This window comes from Protomyctophum parallelum (assembly GCF_964188405.1).
Source record: "Protomyctophum parallelum genome assembly, chromosome: 18".
Taxonomy (NCBI): domain Eukaryota; kingdom Metazoa; phylum Chordata; class Actinopteri; order Myctophiformes; family Myctophidae; genus Protomyctophum; species Protomyctophum parallelum.
The window spans coordinates 37,622,961-37,643,894 of NC_139716.1; positions in this window are offsets into that span (position 1 = coordinate 37,622,961).

Genomic DNA, 20,934 nt, shown 5'->3' on the forward strand with positions numbered 1-20,934 from the left:
ATAATGAGCACCTTATCAATCATGGCTTTTATCGAGCCCACTATTGAGCTTTTTCCAATATTTTGTGGAATGACGGGAGACGACAAATTATGAACAGAACCAGTATATTTTTATTGGCCAGTTGTGAGTGTGAGTTTGTGGCTGACCACCATCTAGAATTTAATGAAAACGACAAAAGTTTAAAAAATATATATAATAATAGATTTATTTATCTTAGCTAAGAGTACAATTATTTTATTTGACTTCCGTTCCTTAACTCAACCTTGTAGCAGTGACAATGAACAATGACAAACAAACAATAAACAATAGCAACAATAGAACACACACACACACACACACACACACACACACACACACACACACACACACACACACACACACACACACACACCCCTAACTAATGGAGGTTATATGAGGCATGTAACCTATATGGGTTGTGAGTGACTGCATATATCTTGTTATTTCTAGAAACCAACACCTTTGAGATGATTCCAGGAAAGAAAGACAATAAAAGATGCATGTGAGTGAAGGTGATAAAATGAGCGTCTTCCCCTAGGAGGATTTAAGAGCTAAAGAATCATTCATCATTCATGTCCGATGGTGTGAAGAAGACACCGCCATGGTGCCATGGTCAACACTAGCAATTACTCTCTATATATTCTCCCTCCAAATGCTTTTAAACCAGTGGTTTTCAACCGTCCATTCACTCCATTGTCATATCAAAGTCCATTATTTATTTGGCATTTGAGCCACGGACCACCATTTGATGAGCTTTAGCCTCCCAGACCCAAAACTATAAAGAATATTTTGTTATTGCTGGATAAGATTGTTGATGTTGTTGATTGTTGATGCGCGTGCACGCATACGTGCGTGTACTACCAGAATGTCCACATACTGTATGTATAGAAGAATTTTAGATATATTTTTATGGACAAACAAAGGTTTTTATACACAGATTCAAGCCGGATACGATTGACTGATCCCCGCTGACCATGATACATCACATTGGCCTTGATTCTTCTTCCACATCCGAGTACACTTCATGTATTCAATGCTTTCACATTGCATCGATCCGCACCCCAGTGTTGTTTTCGTCGACTACCTTTTTTCACTGATTCAAAACTAAATCGAAACTAAATGAAAACAAAGCTTTTATGACTAAAACCAAGCTAAATGTATTGACAATTTCGTCAACAAATAAAAACTAGGCTAAATGTTAGGAAGGGACTTTAGTGGACAAGAGATCCAGTTTAAAATCATCCATACGATTTACAATGTAAGCATTTAGCAGACGCTCTTCTTAATCCAGAGCGATTTACAATAGGCCTAAGCAAGAACAACACAAGGTAATAGCCTACATCAAATAGAAAATTTAAACTAGGATCATAATAAACCAATCAATATCATCAGTCTAAAAGTAGAATATACAAATACATTTTGACCATGCAGGGTAGAGGTTTAGGGTAGTGATTTTCAACCAGTGGTCCTTGGGGAGGTTCCTGTTGTTCCCCAGCTACATGATGGAGGACCCTTGTAGATCTTTAACTTTTAAAAATCTAATGCAGAATATGTCTGATTTTATACTTAGTTGCGAACCATCGTCACAAAGAAATGCGGATCAGGCATGGGTTGTGAGCTTGTAGGTCTATTATATCAGCTTAAGGTTATAGGGTGAAAAGTGACCTCCTGTTTAATTTTTCATGGCATCACACTTTAAGTAGAGTAATGCAAACTCTTTTATTTTTTATGGCATTCATTACATTTCAAGTAGAGTATATATGCAAACGTGTGTGTGTGTGTGTGTGTGTGTGTGTGTGTGTGTGTGTGCGTGTGCGCGTGTGCGTGTGCGTGTGCGTGTGCGTGTGCGTGTGTGTGTGTGTGTGTGTGTGTGTGTGTGTGTGTGTGTGTTCGTGCGTGCGTGTGTGCGTGCGTGTGTGTGTGAGGTGTGAAAATAAAAGCAGACACTTAAGATGCACATCTCACCGGAGAGATCTCTTCTATCAAGAACACCTCAGCTCTGAATAGGCTAAAATCCATCCATCCATCCATCCATCCATCCATCCATCCATTATCTTCATCTCCATCCTCATTGTACTGGCTCTGTCAGCTTTCAAACAAACAGACAAAACTCACTGCTGCACCCAGGCTTGGGCTGTATACGCAGGCAAGAAGAAACCATTGTCCACAGGTTGAATTATTTTTTGTTTGCATATTTACTTCGCCATTAAAGTGCATTACAGAACAAACAGCTTCTCTCTGTGGCATTCTCCTGGCTGGCCTGGTAAACGCCGTATTTCCACCCCAGCCTTGATATGCTCTCTCTGCTTTGTCAATTAGGCCTGGGGAGGCGTGCCCTTGGTGTCAATTAGCCAATAATTCAGTGAACTAATCAATTAAATTCAATTATCTAAATAATATCATAATAATTACATACAACAGTTAAATGGCTTCTACACTCCGGCCCCTAATTGTGCATAATATATAAACACAATTACAAAATACATTTTTAATGTTGTCACTGCAAGGCCCTTCAGGGTACTGGTCTTCTGGAGAAGGCTTGACATAGCCCTCAAGCCACCACAGAAAGTGAGACAAGTCAGTGTCCCTTTCCTCTGTCAACTGCAGCGCAGCCTTGCTTGCTTCCTGGGAAGTCAATGAGAAAAGTTGTGTAGTCTCTTCAGGGTGACGCGTTGTTTCAACATGTCAGCGGGCCCTCTGAAGTCTCCTCCATGAAGTCGTGCTGCTTGGTGGTAATGGTGGAGCAGCCCCTCTTGCTCCTGTCGTGCACTAAGAACCCACCCCTCATGGTTCTCATTGCATGGGGCCCATTTGTGCAGACTGTACCAGAACTACCAGCAGGATACAAAGATATGAGCTGTCATCTTGTTTGGACATACTAACCTGGACTGGTCCAATCACACAATTGTCCTCAGAGTCACTACCGGCCCCAATATGACCACATGATGTCTGAGGTGCGGCAGTTGCATTGAGGTCATCTGGTTCCCTTGAGTGTTCCATTTGTTCTGAGGATGTTCCTGTATCCTGGTGTTCCATGTGAAGAACTGCTGGGTGATTTTGGCCACACACACATTGTAGCTGCTCCTGACAGCTCTTGATGCCCCCCCCATAAGGCAGCCTACACAGATTACCTTCTCCTTTATGAAGTCAATCTTTTCCTCATTCAACGTTTCTTCAAACTGTGTACACTTTTCCAATAAGTGACTGCTCCTGTTGCAGCACAAACACACTTGGTGAGTAGGGGGAGGGGAGGAGTGTGCATCCCGTCTCCATCCATTCTGATGTTGCCTTTCCTTCCTTCACATCATCATTTGGAACAAAAGTAATTTCTCTGTGCTCCTTCAGACCCTTTATCCGGCTTGGAGATGCACCTCCATTTGAGGAAGCAAGTGCTCTGTCCTTCTGACTGAACTCAAGAAGTCCATCACTGTCCCAGGCTCCTTTCTTCAGATTGTAGCTTACGTTCAAGTTCATCATCCAGATCCCACCATGAAAGTTGGGGAAAGTCATCCTGCTGCATGTCTTTGTCAAACATATTTGCAATTTCCCTTTCATCACACGATAAAGTGCAGTCAGTGCATATACATAAACTTCAAAGGAGCGCAGCCGCGCTGTTGATAGTTCAGTGGCAGTTGCAATATTGCAACTGCCCAAAATAAAGAAAACACCAATAAAAGTCCAGCAGTGGCAAACACATCAATAATAAAACAATGGACGGCAGTGCCAGCAAACGTGTCACCAAAACAAGGTAGCAGTGACAAACACGAAAAATACAGCCTTTTAAATTCGATGTTTGTTTTCTATACAGTACCAGCTGACTCCTATTGCTGTTGCTGTCTTTGTGCTGTTGGTGTTGCATTCCTTGCAGATTCCAATTCTCCATCCTTTGGCCTTTTCCAATTATTTTTCTTCTTGTTTCACCAGAATGTCCAATTCCTGGCTCGAGCCCTCTTGTTCCAAGTTCAATGGAAATGGCTTTTACTTTGTACTTGCTGTCAGCTTTCAAACAAACAGACAAAACTCACTGCTGCACCCAGACTTGGGCTGTATACGCAGGCAAGAAGAAACCATTGTCCAGAAGTTGATTTTTTTTTTTTTTTTAAGTGCATTACAGAACAAACAGCTTCTCTCTGTGGCATTCTCCTGGCTGGCCTGCATGGTAAAAGCCGTGTTTCCACTCCAGCCTTGATATGCTCTCTCTTCTCTGTCAATTAGGCCTGGGGAGGCGTGCCCTTCAGTGAACTAATCAATTAAATTCAATTATCTAAATAATTATCTCAAAACTGAATAGACTAAATAATAAACAGAAATCATAATAATTAATTACATACGAAAAACTGTTAAATGGCTTCTGCAATCATCATCATCATCATCATCATCATTCATGCACGCACGCACGCATGCACGCATACACACACGCACGCACATTGCTTCCTGTCTGAGGGGGTGTGAATGGCCGGTGTTTTCAAATGTTTTCAAAATGTCTATGAAAACAGACAAATAGAGCCATTCACCAAACCTGGGGAGGGGGGGGGGGGGCGTTGGGCTGGGTGGGGGGGCCCGCCCTGGAGGCCCTTTCACAGGTAAGGACCCCTGCCAGGCCCCCTTTGTGCCTAAATGGGGACGGGTGTGCATGGGGTGGGGGGGTCAGTTGGTGGTTGGTGGATGTTAGGGGGGGGTCATTTGGGGGGTGTACAAAAGCGACACTTGCTATAGTCTCTGTCGTGTCAAAACCTTTTATGTCCAAAACTTTACATGCAGGAAAAACATAAAACCACACGCTAGTACATATTCTGTTATTATTTCATATAGTCACAAAGCAAGACCTTCTAAATGAGTAGTTCTCACACTTTCAATATTTTTTCAGAAATGTTCAAAAATAGCAGATGTACAAGCTCACGGTGAGAGAAGGAAACCCACATAAAGGACTTATTATTCTTTGGTTCTCACCTGAAACAGTTTGACATTGCGCAATCAATCAATGGTACTATAGTTCACTTTAAATTGAAAAACTACTTTCGAAAAGAAAACAAGGAAAACCTCATCGCATGATCTGCAACTTCAGCATCGTGAGCTTGAGCTTGTATAGATCAGCTGTTTTTTTAAACATGTTTATTGATTTTCTTTACAGGTACAAGTATTTTCAAAACAATTTACATATATTTCCCCCCCCACCCCCCCACATCCCCATGGCAGCACAAATACAAACAAAATCTCATCACGAAATGTTTTGACAACAATAAATAAAGAACAAAAATAAATAAATAATAATGACAAAACGAAAAATAAAACGAAAATAAAACACATTACATACAGTTAAACAAACAATGTCCGTCACAGTTCCCTATACCCCCACCCCACAGCTGACTACTCCAACAACGCTCCACACGTCCCAAACTCTTCTCCCTTCTGGCTCCAAAACTGTGGAATGCACTTCCCATTGCAGTCAGAACTGCAGCATCACTCCCAATCTTCCGCCGTAGCCTGAAAACCCACCTTTTCAGACTCCATCATGGCCCATAGCACTTACCCTAACCCCTTAGATAGCATTTCTGTTGGCTTAGATAGCATTTGACACAGACTTATAGCATGTTATGTAGACAGCACTATAATTGTATTGTATATAGTCATAGCACGCCATAGTACATATGTATAGCATAGTAGTGAATATGTATAGTTTATTATGTATAGTGTATGTATAGTTTCATCATATAGATATTCCACTGTTACCTTCTTAGCTTACGCATGTCTCATGATAAATGCTTTTATGTGATGTATTCCCATGCTTTTGTTCTTGCTTAAATGTAAGTCGCTCTGGATTAAGAGCGTCTGCTAAATGCCTAAATTGTAAATTGTAAATTGTAATTAACCACTATACATCTAGATCAGCTGTTTTAGTTTTTTTAGTTTTTAAGATTTGTTTTTGAGCTATTACGCCTTTATTGATATAGGGCAGTTGACAGGAAATGGGGAGAGAGATGGGGAGCAGGGACGTGCACACATAGACCTCAAAGGGGGCTTCAGCCCCTGCCCTTTTACCCGTCTGTAAAACAACTGCCCTCTCCAGACCACGAATGCAGCGTTTACTACATGGTGAAAGAAATGCAAAACGCCTAACCGCAACCCTCTCCCGACCCGCAGCGCACCCCTGTCGGATGATAGGACGCCTCCCAACGTTTACTGCGTTGAACTAATTTGTTTCGAAAACCATGTCGTTACATATATCTCCAGTAGCTAAAGAGTGCTGGGTTGCGCCCCGGAAATAGCTGATCTACAAGCTCTCAACGCGTCGCAGCGCGACGCGTTGTGAGCTTGTAGATCTGCTATATTTGCTATTTTTGTCCAAAAGTGCCCTCTTTAAGGGATTTTATTTTTGTACAGTGTACAAGACAGGCGTCTCTTTAAAGAAAACGGCTCTGCTGCTCTGCACTAATTATGGGCTTTGGGGTGAGAGGGTTAGGGTGCCCAAAAGGTATAGATCATGATCTACCAGTAGATCACAAAGGCTGTGCAGCTAGATCACATGCCCCTAAATGTTTATAATCTATCACTTGATTGATTGATATAAAAACTTGACTTGATTGATTGATATAAAAATGGCCTGTCAGCTCAAATGTTGCACACAGACTTCAAGCATTACAAAGTAATAAAATAAAAATAAAACCAATTACATTTTCACCTTATATGTAACATCAGCGTCAGTACTCCAAAATGACTATTTTCAGCTATCTTTTCAGCAATGGGATATTTTTATTTTGGTGGGTATAGATCTCGTTTAGTTGGGCATTTTGAAATTAGCTATCAAGTCAAAAAAGTGTGGGTGCCCCTGTTACAGTATGTGGCCCATGGTACAGTATGTGGCCCATGATATGGATTAAAAGCTGCTAATGTATTATCTATTTATGCCCCAATAATCTATAAATCTCACACACTATAAACGCAGCCGGCGGTTCCAGCTGGTGCCGCACATGGTGCCCTTTTTTTACAATTCAGCACCTGCGCCTTAAAATGTCAGTGCACACCACTCAGGGTGGCATTGCAGCCTATAAGGTGCCCGGACCACCACACAGGCAGCCTGGGCCAGATGGGCAGTTTATTTTAAATATGTTTTATGACAAAATATAGGGGATTCACTAACGGGAAAATACATCAAACATTTAAAGCACAAATAACATGCATTTTTAAACGGCTTTTAATATTTAATATCATATTGTCTATATCCCTCAAAGTTATTTCTAATGGTTTGAGCCTCAATCACCACTCTGATATAACCAGTCCATGTCATTTATTTCTGGACTTTGAAAGCAGTTTTAGCTGCAGTACCACAATGTCCTGAGGTGGTGGGGGTGCTGATGTGCAGATGATTTAATATTTGAGTCATTATACTGATGCTATAAAACCAGGCTTGTTTCCATTCCATGCCAGCTTGGAAAATCAACAATGGTTGTAAACAAATCGTAAATTGTAAACAAAGTGGAAATGCAAATTTGGACCTGAAGACTGAAGAAGAGGAGGAATTATACAAAGTAGGGTGACATTGATGACATCACAATGAGGACAAAATCAGTTGAGCTGTTCCTGAGAGCAATTTCCATATAACCATATAGATATGAAAGCCTGATTGTTCTAAATTGGTTATTTGTGCAGGGATAGACACATGGGAGCCCCAAAAACACAAAATAAATGGAAAAAGTAGAATTGTATGTTATAGGTCCTTTAAACATGGAGATACAAGGTTTCTCGTGGACAGTACACTGATACTCTTGTATAGGCAAAACATTGTCTGTCGGGGGCGAAGAAGACAGGCGTCTCTTTAAAGAAAATAATGGCTCTATTCTCCTGCTCTGGCAGTGATGAGCGCTAATTATGGGGTTTGGGGTGAGAGGGTTTGTTGGGGGGGGGGGGGGGGGGGGGGGGGTTGGGGCACTTTTGTACCGAGTGTTGTGTTGTTTTTACCAAAGAAAAAGGCCCATCATTACAGAAGCAGCTGGGGGCAGCAAGAAACTGCTTTTGTATGTGCACGCGTGCGCGTGCGTGTGCGTGTGCGTGTGTGTGTGTGTGTGTGTGTGTGTGTGTGTGTGTGTGTGTGTGTGTGTGCGTGTGTGATGGAGGAGGCGATGTTTCCTCTATCCGTGATCTGTATCCTGAAACACTTGTTGAGTGTTTGTACTTTGTCCGACTCCAGCCCTGTATATGGAACGCACATGTGCTATTAAATAAAAACAACTTAATACTTCATAAGGTTAATATGAGCATCAAAGCAATATTTAAAATATGTTTTATTAACCCATTCTGGGCGGGAACCCCCTTTGGTGTTTTAAGCACTATGTTACGCTTTAGCTATTGAAAAATAGCAGATCTACAAGCTCATAGCACAGCACCGAGTGCCACGCTACAAGCTTGTAGGTCTGCTATATTTGATAAATCGTGAAAATGTGACGCAAATCTTTGAATATATATATTCTTTCACAGCGAATGTTTTTAACTCAAATCTTTGGTCGGCGGGCCTATTACATATATCTTCGGGGGTCCTTGACATGAAAATGTTTCAGAACGACTGACATAGTACACACACAGTGTAGCTGTTTATAGGATTGGCTATAGTGCCCCTCAAAAGAAATACGAAATATAGTTGTATTGATTCAATAGATTAGTTTGATTTACAAAAAACTCATATGTACGCACTCTCATACACGTGCAAAATGCAAAGACGTGCACACGCACACACGCATGCACGCACACACACACACACACACACACACACACACACACACACACACACACACACACACACACACACACACACACACACACACACACACACACACACACACACACACACACACACACACACACTGTACATACTCAGCGATAATAACAGAGTTATAGGATTATCAGGTCTTACACCATCAGCTGCCGACGCTGCTATAACCTGCATGCAGGGGTCACACAAGGGCCAGGGCCGGGTCACGGGGTCTCTGTAGACCCAGGAGGAAGGGAGGGGATACAGCCTGGAAACCAGACAAATGTGCCATAGCATGGGAAAGTTCCAGACTATATAACATCACTGCGTAGAGAATATTAGTCTGGGACTATAATACGATTTATTTCCAAAGGGGGCGGGGTTACAAATAAATTCCCTGCACGTCATAGCAGCAAAACAAAAACAACAAATCTCACTTTGAATATAGTGGGCTCTGATTGGTCACCCCGTGAGGCAGGGGACAAAACGCTGGGCTAACGCTCCGGTTTGGTCTCTATCCTTTTATTACCCCTTTGATGTCTACGTGTGCACGTCCCCTGCTCACCACTCACCACCACCACCAGGTCACCGGTTCAAATCTGACTCCCGTCAATGCCTCCTTCCTTGAAACGTTGACACGCAACAAGCTAACCTGAAAACACACAGAAACGAAGTGCCGACGCATTCAGGGGACGTCCCGCTATAATATGGACATCGGGACGTCGAGCGGGACGTCTCCCCTACATCCGCCAGTATGCATGGGGAGTCGCCGTGCACCACCATGGGACCCCGGTTCAAATCTGACTCCCGTCAAGAGACAGGACCAGTCGCCTGTCTAAATAAAACATCACCAACGTCCAAAAGAATCACAACGACAAAGAGTGAGTGAGGATAAAATATAGAGGAGAGGGTCGAGGAGTGTGCGTGTGCGTGTGCGTGTGCGTGTGCGTGTGCGTGTGTGTGTGTGTGTGTGTGTGTGTGTGTGTGTGTGTGTGTGTGTGTGTGTGTGTGCGTGTGTGAGCAGATTCATTGTGACACCACAGCCTCCCAGATATCATTGAACTCCCGGTGACTCCACTGAACCAAAACACCCTATCTCTCTCTCTCTGTGTGTGTGTGTGTGTGCGTGCGTGCATGCATGCGTGCGTGTCAGTGTTAATTGAACCAGTCTAAGACTAAAAAGAGTTTTTATATTTAGTCGACTAAGACAAGAGTAAGACTGAACAATTTCAGGTGATTAAAGTAGGACTAAAACTAAATGGTGTGTTCATATAAGATTAAGACTAAATTGGAATTTACTGTCAGAATGAATCATGGCCATACTTATTTCGTCAATTGGTAGGCCTACTACAATTAAATCAAACCAAACATGTATTTGACTAATTCCTGGAAATAAAAACGTCTGGGTTTCCATTTGACTGACTCTATTTTCACCAGTGCCTTATATACCCCTAAACGTCTTTGCCCCTTTTTCATTTGACTATTTTGACTATTTAGTACCATATAAATAGGCGATCTACAGGCTCACAACATGTCGATGTAAGTTGAACAAAATGTTCAACTTACATTAATATGTGTTTTCAAAGTTCAGGGATAAGGGATAAGGGTACATGGTGAAAATCCGGACCTTAAAAAATATAAAATAAGATATGTGGATATTTAGTTGACTAAAGGCTCATACATAGTCTGGATTTTCGGTGGTTAGGTGACCACCGAACTACAACATGACATCACTGAGGTGACCAACGAACTACAACATGACGTCACTGAGATGACCACCGAACTACAACATGACGTCACTGAGATGACCACCGAACTACAACATGACGTCACGAGCCGCGGTGAAGAGCAAACCACCGCCACCGCTCCAGCCCTTCTCTCTGTTTTTACTCACCACCGCTCAACGTTATTTCAGCTCCGGTGGTCAGCTCACCACCGGAGTGGTGGTCAGCTCACCACTGGAGCGGTGGTAGACTTAAGGCCTATTCATAGTCTGGATTTTCGGTGGTGAGGTGACCACCGCTCCGGTGGTGAGCTGACCACCGGAGCTGAAATAACGTTGAGAGGTGGTGAGTAAAAACAGAGAGAAGGGCTGGAGCGGTGGCGGTGGTTTGCTCTTCACCGCGGCTCGTGACGTCATGTTGTAGTTCGGTGGTCACCTCACCACCGTAAATCCAGACTATGTATGAGCCTTTATATCTCTCGTGTATGGTTTTCCGTTGACCCTCAAGTCTCCTTCAACCATCTGCCATCAGCCCCTCCCCCTCCATAAGCTACCAGCTACATATCATCATCATTATACAATGAACACATGGTTAATGTGCCCTGATATCATCTACTGTAAATGCACCATTTCTCTGTAAGTCTGTCTGTGTACGTACAACCACGTAACTCCAGAACCGTTCGTCTCACCGACTTCAAATTCGACACACGCGTTCCACACACCCACAGGGACGTGCAGGGCCCGGTGTCGTGTCGGTCGGACCCACGGTTGTCCAGAACCGCCTCTCCGCCCAGACTCGGGCGGGCCCATATATGGAGCTGGCCTGTTCTGACATCACAACACTCCATATCTGTGCATGCCTTGATACAGAACTCCATAGTAATAAAGGGACATAGACATCCAAAATTGGAACGTATAGATTATGAATTGAGCGGGGTAAAAGCTATTAAATTGTAAAAGTAAATTAATATATGATAATCCTATAAACAATTTTATATATGGTTTTGCACACTCAATTGATAATTAACGTTCCAATTTTTTGGAGGTCTGGCTCATGGACTAAAAACTGGTTCTGAACTGAAGCGGTTCCCATGAACCGGTGGAAAAGGGACCAGAGAGACAGATACAGAAATGTCCATATATGGGCATAAAAGGGACACAGACAGATGGGTGTGACGGGTACTCTGACGCGGGTACAACGGGTACTCTGACGCGGGTATTGCACAGCCGGGTGGGGCATGGATCTCCAACCTCCATCGTTACCGACTCGGTGCTCTCAGCCGGGCACCGCTCTAGTTTAAATAACTCTGACTATTAACCGATTCTGACCTGAGATCAGATTCATACGAGGTTTCCACTGGACACACACTGGTCTGATTAACCCATTCTGACCTGAGATCAGATTCTAGAAATGTCAGTCGCTCTTCGATTTTTCAAAAATAGCAGACCTACAAGCTCATATCGCGCCACTCGGTGGCGCGATATGAGCTTGTAGATCTGCTATTTTTAAATAGCTAAAGCACAACATGATGCTGACACCAAAATGGGTGCCCAGTCAGAATGGGTTAAGTCATGCCGGTAATTAAGCACCAGTAGTGGAAAGTAACTTTACTTAAGTACTGTACTTAAGTATTTTTTTTAGGTATTTGTTTACTTCTACTACATCTTGGATTCCAAATGTTGTACTTCCACTTCACTAAATGTGCAATTTTCAAAATATCTTTAGACATTTCAACACACACTTGGGGACATTCTGCACCATGAGTATAGATTTACTTTTGGCACTTTAAATTAATTTTGATGCCAATACTTTTTACTCAAGTACATTTTGGATTCCGGACTTCTACTTGTAACTATATTGCATTTATACTTTTACTTAAGTAAACAATGTGAGTACTTTTTCCACCACTGCAAAGAGCCCTGGTCTAAAATCCCTGGTTAGCCCCCTCCCCCCGCCTGTAGGGGGCAGCGTAACTCTTTGTTTGGACCACCTGTTGCACTCAATGTGTCAGTGGTGGTCTGGTCTATATGGTGGGCAACTTTGACCGTGCAGAGGGCCACTATATTATTTACAGACTCACTGCAGATATTTACAGACTCACTGCAGAGGGCCACTATATTTCCACACTCACTGCAGAGGGCCACTATATTTACAGACTCACTGCAGAGGGCCACTATATTTCCACACTCACTGCAGAGGGCCACTATATTTCCACACTCACTGCAGAGGGCCACTATATTTCCACACTCACTGCAGAGGGCCACTATATTTACAGACTCACTGCAGAGGGCCACTATATTTACAGACTCACTGCAGAGGGCCACTATATTTCCACACTCACTGCAGAGGGCCACTATATTTCCACACTCACTGCAGAGGGCCACATTGCTTATTACTGTCATAGCATGAGCTTTCGGCTATTTTTGTTAGATATTAATTCAAATCCTGAATTCGTTTTTTGCTATTTTTGAATTGGAATACTGATAAGTAACCAATTTCAAATTAATTTAGTTAAAATTATGTTAACTCTATGAACTAAACACAAATACAGTTGACACAAAAAAAAGACAATAACATTTTAATAATAGTCATTATGCTATATATCGACTGAAGTAATTCATGCGGGTCATGTTTGCATGTTTGGAATTGCAACAGCTGAAATATATGAGTATTATATCAGATTTAGTGAAGGTATTGGGGCCACGTGTGGCCCCCAGGCCGCCAGTGGCCCATGTGAAGGTATTGGGGCCGCGTGTGGCCCCCAGGCCGCCAGTGGCCCATGTGAAGGTATTGGGGCCACGTGTGGCCCCCAGGCCACCAGTGGCCCATGTGAAGGTATTGGGGCCGCGTGTGGCCCCCAGGCCGCCAGTGGCCCATGTGAAGGTATTGGGGCCGCGTGTGGCCCCCAGGCCGCCAGTGGCCCATGTGAAGGTATTGGGGCCGTGTGTGGCCCCCAGGCCGCCAGTGGCCCATGTGAAGGTATTGGGGCCGCGTGTGGCCCCCAGGCCGCCAGTGGCCCATGTGAAGGTATTGGGGCCGCGTGTGGCCCCCAGGCCGCCAGTGGCCCATGTGAAGGTATTGGGGCCGCGTGTGGCCCCCAGGCCGCCAGTGGCCCATGTGAAGGTATTGGGGCCGCGTGTGGCCCCCAGGCCGCCAGTGGCCCATGTGAAGGTATTGGGGCCGCGTGTGGCCCCCAGGCCGCCAGTGGCCCATGTGAAGGTGTTGGGGCCGCGTGTGGCCCCCAGGCCGCCAGTGGCCCATGTGAAGGTGTTGGGGCCGCGTGTGGCCCCCAGGCCGCCAGTGGCCCATGTATGTCTATATTGTTTAGAATTGTTTTAACATGTTCTAATATAATAAAAGCAAAGTAAATTGAGGGGAAAATAATCACAATAAATTGCAATATCGAATCGAATCGCAATATAATTAATATTCGCAGTATAAATTGATACGGCACCCTGGGTATCGATATCGGAGGTAAGTGAATCATACCCTCAGGTGGAGTTGCTGCTGCTGACAAACAATGACTGCATGGACAGGCACTCAAGCACATTATATAGTCGGCCACTAAAGGCTCATACATAGTCTGGATTTACGGTGGTGTGGTGACCACCGAACTACAACATGACGTCACGAGCCGCGGTGAAGAGCAAACCACCGCCACCGCTCCAGCCCTTCTCTCTGTTTTTACTCACCACCGCTCAACGTTATTTCAGCTCCGGTGGTCAGCTCACCACCGGAGCGGTGGTCACCTTACCACCGAAAATCCAGACTATGAATAGGCCTTAACGAGGAGCGAGTGAGGACAGGTGAGTGGGGTGGATCCAATCAATGGGAATAGAGCGTCGCAGCCCCGCCCCCTTTCATGGCGACGCCAGGGCCCAGGAAATAATTCCCAATGCATTTTTCCCCATAGACATTTCAAAAAGTAGGCTATTTATTTAAAGACCTTTTAAGCGTCGTACGAAGCCAACTCGAGTTGTGACAAATCATGACAATAAACACAATATTTTGGACCAAACAAATAATTACAAAGAAAAACAAAAAGAATTGTCATGATTTCTCACAACTCGAGTTGGCTTTGTGCGACGCTTAAAAGGTCTATAAAATTAATACTTTCTGAAATGTCTATGAGGAAAATGAACGGGGAATCATTTCCTGGGCCCTGGTAGGGGGCGGGACTGCGACGCTCTATAGGCCAGGGGGACTCTTTTCTACACATTAATTGATTGATTGATTGATTGATTGATTGATTGATTGATTGATTGATTGATTACTTTATTAACAGTACAAGCACATGCAGGGAAGTAGAGTCCAATACAAGGTCTGCTAAAAGGATGGAACCAAGAAAGCCTAATAATGAATGGCTCGTTTCCATTAGGGTCCTCACATACTCAATTCACCGAAAACATTAATGACAGGCAAAATGTACACAACGATACCACGCAGAAACATCAGATGGATGCGGGACTTTGAGGACATTTTGGCCAACTCCCTGCATGGGGTCGGCACTGGTATGTCCTCCCTACTGCATGCAGAGGCAGTGGTATGTCCTCCCTACTGCATGCAGAGGCAGTGGTATGTCCTCCCTACTGCATGCAGAGGCAGTGGTATGTCCTCCCTACTGCATGCAGAGGCAGTGGTATGTCCTCCCTACTGCATGCAGAGGCACTGGTATGTCCTCCTACTGCATGCAGAAGCAGTGGTATGTCCTCCTACTGCATGCAGAGGCAGTGGTATGTCCTCCCTACTGCATGCAGAGGCAGTGGTATGTCCTCCCTACTGCATGCAGAGGCAGTGGTATGTCCTCCCTACTGCATGCAGAGGCAGTGGTATGTCCTCCCTACTGCATGCAGAGGCAGTGGTATGTCCTCCCTACTGCATGCAGAGGCAGTGGTATGTCCTCCCTACTGCATGCAGAGGCAGTGAATCTGTAAAGGCCATGACCTCTCGCAGCAGCAGGCTTTGCCAGGGTTAAGTCTCCAAACACGCACACGCACGCCACGCACGCACGCACGCACACACACACACACACACACACACACACACCTCCATGACCCGCATATAGGCAACCCCACCACCACTACTTTTGCCTACTGGCAAGCCACAGCTGACTGTGCACAGCTTCTACGCCTCTGCGGTGTTAAGTTTGGTTGTGTCCGTGTGTGCGTGCGTGCGTTCGTGCGCATGTGTGTGTGTGTGTGTGTGTGTCTGTGCGTGTGCGACTGTGCGTGCGTGCGTGCGTGCGTGCGTGCGTGCGTGTGTGTGTGTGCCTGTGCGATATGCAGTGGAGATGAAACCCTACTTAATTGGACTGCTGCAGATTTAGGAAAGACCCATTCAGCTCCTCTCTCTCTCTCTCTATCTGTTGATGTTTTATATTGATTCAGCTTGAGATCGTGCTATACTAGGCCTACTGTCTATCAGTGTCTCGTTTGTCTATAAGGCATAAATCATTGATTTGAACGATAGCCGAAATATTAACACCGATTTATCTCAGATTCTAATCCCAGGTTCAGATTCTAATCAAAACAATCACCTTAAAAACCCTCCCGAGCAGGGAAGCTGCATGTACCCTCGCTAAAAATGCCGTGACAACGCTGCACACGTCCCAAACTCTTCTCCCTTCTGGCTCCAAAACTATGGAATGCACTTACAATTGCAATCAGAATTTCAGATTACAGACTGTCTTGTCCTGTTTTGCACTCCTAATGTTGTTGTAACTGCACTCTGCTGCGCCACCAAACCAAATTCCTAACATGTTTACAATGTTTACATGTCATGGAAATAAAGTCTTCTGATTCTGATTCTGAAAAAAGATTCACTCCCAGTCTGAAAACCCACCTCTTCAGAATCTTAGCCGTAGCACTTTCCGTAGTACTTGCCCTCGCCTCGACCTCCTACAGGCGTGTGCAAAGGCTCAACTTATGTAATTTAGACAGCATTTTATGTAGATCTAGAGAGCAGTTTATGTAGACTTATAGCATTTTATGTAAACATATAGCAAGCACTATATAGTATATTTATATGCATATTAATGTTATAGATATTCCCTGTTACGTTTAGCTTACGTATGATTTATGATAATTGTATTTGTATGATGTATTGTCATGTTTTTTGTCCTAGCTTAATGTAAATCGCTCTGGATTACGAGCGTCTGCTAAAATGCTTAAATTGTAAATTGTAACTTCCAGTTTAAGGCCCGGTGTAATTCTTGCCCCTTGAATAAGGCCCACACCTCACTTCCCCCCCTAAAACATAATCATCAAGTACAATGATTATACTAGGAGGAAGATTTATTTCAAAAAAGAGTATAGAAAGTGTTAAAATTATGTTTTTTTGTTGTTTTTTGATGTGGCCACACCCACCAGTTCATTAAGTATACCTGGTTTTCACCTTAGCACCTCCCACCTGAACTTAAGCCTTGTCCGCTCAGCTGTTGTTGTATGATAATGTGGGAGGGGTTGGGGGGGGGGGGGGGGTTAAGGTTATGATGTCACTAAAATGGTGTTATTTCGATTGGGCCTTTTTACATGAATGGACGTCGACTGAAACAATCATAGCAGTCAATGTGTTAACCTATTCTGGGCGGGAACCCCTTTTGGTGTTCTAAGCATAATGTTATACTTTAGCTATTGAAAAATAGCAGATCTCACCCCAATATGCCGACAGAGTTTGACCTTTTGAAAACAGTGTTAGCAATATTTGGAACTGGGCATGAGGCGTCAACATATTATTCAATTATGATAGCACACCAAGGTCAGCCCTCAAGCGTAAGGAGTGTTTGGGAGGTCGATTTAAATCAATCCTTTACTGACGGTGAATGGAAGATGATTCTACGGAACTCAAAGAAGATGTCCCGTGAACTTAGAACCAGATTAGTTCAATTTAAAATAATGAATAGAGTCTACTGGACTCCGAGAAGATTGTTCAAGGCTAAGCTCAGAGATAGTCCGGTTTGCTGGAGGTGTGATGAGGACCTCAGTACACTTATTCATGTATTATGGGAGTGCCCTAGGGTACAGACTATGGTGTGCTATTCATGAGAATATAATGCAAATCACAAACCAGGATATTCCTTATACACCGGCTCTCTTTATTCTGGGTGATCCATCGCCACTAAAACACCTCCCTGCACCTCTAGCTGACTGGATTCAAACAGCATTAATGGTGGGCAGGAAGATCATTGTTAAGGAATGGAAGTCTGAGGTTTTACCTCCAGCACATGTATGGTTCACTCAGCTCGGTACTGTGGCTGCTTTGGAGAGGTTATCCTTTAAGATGAATAATCAGTTGGATAAATATGATCTGAAGTGGGACGTGTTCCTCAGTCATGTTGCAGGTCCCTAGGTGTGATCCATGGTCAGGCAATGCCCTCTTGATTGTTTATTGTATTACTACACATTATGATACGGTTGATGATGCTGCGTTTGGTCGTGTAAATGTAAACTATTTTCACATTTTAATTTGATTTTTCCTTTATTTTTTCCTTTATTTTTATTTTCTTTTGTTTATCTTATCTATCTTAATTGTCTATCCATGAATACGTACTCTGCTGTTGTTGCTTGTGTTTGTATTGTAGGTCTTATGTTTTATGTGTTTGTAAAAAATCTAAAATAAAGTACTGATCATAATTTTTTTTTTTTTTTAAGCAGATCTACAAGCTCATAGCGCGGCAGACCCATTCAGCTCCTCTCTATCTCTGTTGATGTTTTATATTGATTCAGCTTGAGATCGTGCTATACTAGGCCTACTGTCTATCAGTGTCTCGTTTGTCTATAAGGCATAAATCATTGACTTGAACGATAGCCGAAATATTAACACCGATTTATCTCGGATTCTAATCCCAGGTTCAGATTCTAATCAAAACAATCACCTTAAAAACCCTCCCGAGCACTCAGATTAGCCAATGCAGGGAAGCTGCATGTACCCTCGCTAAAAATGCCGTGACAACGCTGCACACGTCCCAAACTCTTCTCCCTTCTGGCTCCAAAACTATGGAATGCACTTACAATTGCAATCAGAATTACGGATTAACTCCCAGTCTTCCGCCGCAGTCTGAAAACCCACCTCTTCAGAATCTTAGCCCGTAGCACTTTCCGTAGTACTTGCCCTCGCCTCGACCTCCTACAGGCGTGTGCAAAGGCTCAACTTATGTAACTTAGACAGCATTTTATGTAGACTTAGCGTTTATGTAGACATATAGCAAGCACTATATAGTATATTTATATGCATATTCATTGTATAGATATTCCGTTACGTTTAGCTTACGTATGATTCATGATAACTACTTTGTATTTGTATGATGTATTGTCATGTATTGATGAACTAAATGGAAACTAAATAAAAACTCAGCTATGATGATTAAAACGAAGACTAAATATATTGACAATTTCGTCAACAAATACAAAATTAGACTAAAATGTTAGGAAGGGACTAGTGGACAAAAGAAACAGTAGGCCTATAGGTCATTTTACGACGGCATCGAGGCCCGCCAAAACACACTTTAGTCGACTAAATCACCTGAAGCAAAGATTTGAGTTTAAAACGTTCGCTCTGAAAGAATATATAATATTCAAAGATTTGCACCACATTTTCACACATTTTCAAAAATGGCAGATCTACAAGCTCGTATGAGCTTGTAGATCTGCTATTTTTCATTAGCTAAAGTATAACATAATGCTCAAAACACCAAAAGGGGTTCCCGCCCAAAATGGGTCGTCCAAACAATTTACAATTCACAATGTAGACATTTATCAGACGCTCTTAATCCAGAGCGATTTACAGTAAGCAACTATTACATGTATTACGTAATGTAATACGTCAAATACATAGAAATAGTCATCAAGAATCATACGTGCAAGAAACAGTGGAGTAACAACAGTGGAATATGAATATCTATATAATGAAACTTATACACCATAGAGTGCTATGTTTATTTACATGAAATCACACTACATTAATGACTACAGTTAGTATATAGGTACCAAGAAATCAACCTGCTTTCTGTAAATTACTTGTTTACACTTACTTGAGGGAAATGTTTTGCTGGGTGGTACATATGAATGGAATGTCCATTCATTGTCAATGGAATGTCCATTCATTGTCCTATGCACTTTGTGCATAGGACAAAAATAGACACTATAGGCACGCCCCTAAAAAAAGAAGGGAAAAAATCACACCCGTTATCATCGTATACATCATCATGATGTAAAATAGACACTATGGCCCTCATTTATCAATGGAGTGTAAAATCTGCCTCGAATTCGAGTGTCAGTTTTGGAGTACATTGACCGCATGACATTAATGAAGTGATCGCAAACAGGTGATCCTTCCTTAGTTTTGTTCCGAGCGTTAACAAATGTGACGGCTGAAATCAATCTGGCACGCCCTATGAAATCAAGCCTCGTTTTTGGACATGAACAACTGCAATTCGACCAAACAATGTATGGAAACCATGGTGAAACCATGGTTACATGATGGAAAAAGCCAAAAAAAAGTTTCCTCCACTCGCCTCGCTTCACATTGGCTTATTTTAGCGCCACCAGGAGGCCACAACCTGACCTGGCCTGGTGGAGACCTGTGCCCAGAGGGGCACTTTTTCTAGTTGGAAATGAGTTTGGACGTGCACAGCCCGTGACAACCGCGCACACAAGTCACACACACACACACACACACTGCTGTTTTGCAAACCTCCTGTCCTGTTTGTCTCCACCAGGCCGAAGGCATGTGGGGAGAGTATGTTTTGCACTCCGTCCGTCCGTGTGTCCGTCCGTCCGTCCGTGTGTCCGTGAGCAGCTAATCTCGGCCACCGTTAACCCGGTCGATGCCAAATTATGCACACACACTCCCTGGATACCAACGATGAACCTCTGCCCCAAACTTTCCAGAACGGCCTGTTATAGCGCCACCAGGAGGCCGCTTTGTGCAAAACAACTTTTTGCACAGTACACCTACAGATTTTGTCCAAACATCACGCAAATTGGTACACAGTCTCTCTAGAGCCATTCAACGAAACGGGTCTTTCAGATTTCTCAGACTCCATCCTGATTGGTTAAGATTGGCTTCCAAAGTTCACAGGAGTGCTCAGTTTCAAACAAAATGCTGCAAATCATGAACACATTGCGTGATTTCCGTGAAATTGTGCACCCACATTCCCACTAGGCCGAGGACGAAATGCCACATGAACAATTTCAACTCAGCCTCAAGGTGGCGCTATAACTGGCCGAAAAGTGTTTTTACCTCTAACTGCACGGATCTGTGGATGACTTTGTATGCCAACTCCCTAGAGGCCAAGGAAAAACCTTTGTCTGGAATTTTTCACATCTGCTCTTTATAGCGCCACCAGGAGGCCGACATATGTAAAACACATTTTCTATTATTACTCCTTCAGATTTTATCCAAATTTCACGCAAATCGGTACACATGATCTCCATAGTCATGTGATCAAGA